The 4014-nt window shown below is 39.3% G+C and overlaps 1 long non-coding RNA gene across 1 annotated transcript; it reads left to right on the forward strand.

Moving 5' to 3' along the window:
• Positions 1-206: 206 nt before the first annotated feature.
• LOC141606298 (uncharacterized) lies at positions 207-2601 on the forward strand. Its single transcript, XR_012526643.1, has 3 exons — positions 207-443; positions 1734-1822; positions 2388-2601. It is a non-coding gene; the product is annotated as an uncharacterized LOC141606298 (long non-coding RNA).
• Positions 2602-4014: the final 1413 nt, after the last annotated feature.

Here is a 4014-nt window from a genome sequence, read left to right on the forward strand (position 1 = left end):
TTATTAATTAAGGCGGGATAATTCTTTGAGTCGATAATTACGTAAATTATTTTAATTAACCGCGTTGTACCGATATAAGTTAATTGTGTCGGGTTTATCCTACATTCGACTTTTAATAAAATATATTTATTATAAATATTATTATTATTATTATATATTATTATTATTCTAATATTATTATGGCATGATTACTACAACTTCCTTTAATTCCTTTACTTTTCTTTTTACGTAAACAAACACACAAGCATGCTACTTTTCAATACCCTTTACACCTATCCTTCCCATGCCTTGTCCCTTCCTTTTCACCAACCCCAATCATCAAGCTTTCACGCATAATGAGAGGGAGTGTGTGAGCCTGGGCAGTGTCGGCATAGCAAGGAGCAGCTAGGGGTGTTTTGGCAACGTCATAGGCGGCCCTAGGTGGCGGTAGTGGCGGCAGAAAGGTAAGAGTACAACCTCTCCTCCTCTGTTTTTTGATTTCCAGTCGGGTTTTATTGGGGTTTTCGTGTCTTGTTTGGGCGGTGCTAGTGGTTGTTGACGGGGCAAGGGGGTAGTAGGGTGTGGGACGAGTCAGGTGGTGGTGTTTAGGGTGGTTGTCGATGGTGATAGTGGCGGTAAAAGGGAGCAGCGACAGGGGGTGGCAAATCTAGTGTTAGATGCATTTTCAGGCGAGTTTAGAGGGGTGAGTTTTGGGTGGCACCACCGTCGACTAGGGGGAGGTCGACAAGGTGGTGTTGTGGTGTCTGTGGTCGTGGGTTGACGGCGAGTTGATTGGTGGTGGTTGGGTAGTGAATAGTTGTTGGTTGCGGTGGAGGGAATGAGAGAAACAGTGGGTGTTGGTGGAGCACGGCATGGAACCAGGCCAAAAGAAGGCCACGGTCTGACTCGCCGGCGAGAGTCGACCGTCGTGGGGTTGGTTGCCGGTGGTGGGGCTGATGTGGGGGTTTGGGCTGGTGGTTCTCGCGGCCTTGTGGTGGCGCGTGGGTGTGTGGGGGTGAGTGTGAAAGGAGTAGTGTGATGACGGGTTTATTCGAATCGTTTTGAACGGGTTTTCATTATTTAATCATTATAATTCGTATTGGGTCGTATTCTTAATTAATTAATTAATCCCCGAGTGCATTAAAATAATTAAAGACGGGATGTTTGAGTGTTTAAAGTTTGATTCGGGTTTTCATAATTAATCGATACAAATTGTTTATTGGTCGTACTTTTAATTAATTGATTTAATTCTCGAGTTGATTAAAATAATTGATGACGGGTTATGTTTGTTTATTGAAGCGGGTTTTTCATAGTTAATCTTCATAATTCGTTAATTGGTCGTGTGCTTAATTAATTAATTCAATTCCCGAGTTATTTAAATAATTAAAGGCGGATTGTTGAGTTATTCAAATTAATTAATTCGGGTGTTCTCAATCGCATAATTCGTTAATCATTTAATTATCGTGTTGGTTTAAGTTCCGAGTTAATTAAATAAAATAATAATTAATTAATCAAAGACGGGATTTTGAGTCGGGTTTGTAAAAGAGAAAAGTTACTATATCGGGAAAGTTTCCATTTTAAGAAATTCTACTTTAATAACTTCTATTTTGGGAAATTGGGTCAGATACTAATCGGGTTATTTTAGTTACCAATAAGGCATAAGTTGGTGTCGGGATTGTATTACGGGAAAGCTTCTATTTTGGGAAATTACTATATTTAGTAGTTAGTCATTATAATTATTATAATTGTTTTAGGTGACGAATTCGTGAAGGATCGATAATCAAATTCATTGCTTTATTTTCGGGACTGCTTAACTGCTTAATTGGATTGCTGGCACTTTGAGGTAGGGAAATACACTTACTCTATTATCGATGTTGAATTGTGTTGACTGGATTCTGGTTGTTGATTTACGTTACGATTTATATACATATTGCATTGCATTAATTATTGTTGAGCATTTCATATGCATTGGAGTTGAAGGATGAGGCGGTAGTGAGGATGTTGAGATACGATGTGAGGTTGTGATAAACAGTATTGGCCTTCGGGCTCCGTGATTGCCCTTAAATGGGTCCGTGATTGCCCTTAAATGGGTCCGTGATTGCCCTTAAGTGGGTCCGTGATTGCCCTTAAATGGGTCCGTGATTGCCCTTAAGTGGGTCCGTGATTGCCGTTAATCGGTCCGTGAGATAAAAGAGAAATGAGAAATGAGATATGAGATATGAGATTGAGTTGAGGCGGATAAGGAGGTGACGGAGTATCATGCATATCATATTTACTGTTTTATTGGTTTTCCCTACTCAACCATTGGTTGACGTGTTTGCTTCTGTGTCAAAATAAAATTGATGCCTGCTTTAATTGATGGCATCCTGTGGGGAACCATTTAATATTTCCGGTTAAATGGGGAGCAGATTTAAATAGCAGGTTTTGAGTTAGCTGGATATGGGGAGCTTGGACGTGTGAGCTTTCGGACCTGCAGGAGTCTAGATCACAAATGTAGTTATATCACTTATTTAATTTCCGCTGCGAGTTGTATTTATTTTTACATTAGGTTCTAGTTGATTAAAAATTGTAAGACTTATTTAATCATTAAAGTTTTTATTTAAAGTACTTTGGTGAGTTGGACTTTGTTATCTACTACCTCGGGAAACCGAGATGGTAACAGTCCGTTTTATGAGGGAATGTCTTGACGAGGACTTCTTTTATAAACCGGGGTGTTACAAAACTTGTCAGCATCTTTTTTCAAGATTTGTACCTCCAAATCCAAGGCATTTTTTAGACCATGGACCGATTCCAGTTGACAGGCGCTCCTCAGCACATCATTAACATTCTAAAACAAAAGAAAAATGCCTATCTAAGCCACAAAAAAGAAAACACACACAAAAACCCACAATAAACAAAGACAGAGAATATATACCTCCTGAAGCATGGTAATCAGGTTGGCAGCATAGTCCCCGGAACGATACATAGCGAAAGCAAAGCACGGGCAGAAGCTTCCTCTGCATGGTACTTGAAATAGGGATCATCAACCACAAAAGCCTGAGCCTGAATTTGATCCTTGGCAAACTGGACCTCATCCATACGAGCCCTGACCCCCCTGACCTCATGAACTCCTCTAGACTCATCCACTCTCTTCCTCTTCTCAGGACGGTCACTATCATCCACAATCTTTTCAGGAGACGCCAACTGAACCTCCTGCACAGGTTCCTGAACTTGAACAGCACTGTCACTTCCCGTTGCCTCACTGCTCTCACTACTACAAATACAGGCAACCACAACGGCCCTTTAACAACGCTTATTCACGAAAATCATCAAAACACGTTGTAGAATTTATTCCGCGAATTTTACCAAACTTAATGACAACGGTTATGTGTTGTTAACCGTTGTTATTGGTTTTAACAACGGGTCATACTTAAACAACCGTTGTTAATGAAAAAACTAATAACAACGGTTAAATTTTAACCGTTGTTAATGGTTTGGCGCCAAATTAGTGAAAAGTAATCACAACGGTTATATTAGAACCCGTTTTTAATACGTTTTAACAACGGTTGTAGACTCAATAACCGTTGTTATTAATATTATGAAAATCTTAAGAACAACATATTGCTTTATTCTCGCTATACGCTACAAACACAAACACAAGCTAATACTTGCTACTATATCATCCTCCATTCCTCCCGATCGTCTCTCTGTCTTCATCTCCGTCAATGTTGTCACGTCTTCTCTCCCTCATCGCGCGTGTTTATCAATCCGGTATATATATGTTTCTTAGCAACGCTTATTATAACTAGATATAGGATTTTTTGGGTTATTATCTAATTTGTTGATAATTTAGCTTAATTGCTTTCCTGAATTTCGTTTATTTGTTTGCCTATTATTGTATTTTCTGAATTAGTTGCCTATTATTACGAATGTAGAATAATGACTCGAACTTGGATGATTGATGCAAATATGAGTGACCGCACCTACAAGGATGGTTTAGCTGAATTTTATGAATTCGTTTCGAACAATTTGAAAGGTTCTTCTAGTATTGCATGT

This window comes from Silene latifolia, chromosome 10 (genome assembly GCF_048544455.1).
Source record: "Silene latifolia isolate original U9 population chromosome 10, ASM4854445v1, whole genome shotgun sequence".
Taxonomy (NCBI): domain Eukaryota; kingdom Viridiplantae; phylum Streptophyta; class Magnoliopsida; order Caryophyllales; family Caryophyllaceae; genus Silene; species Silene latifolia.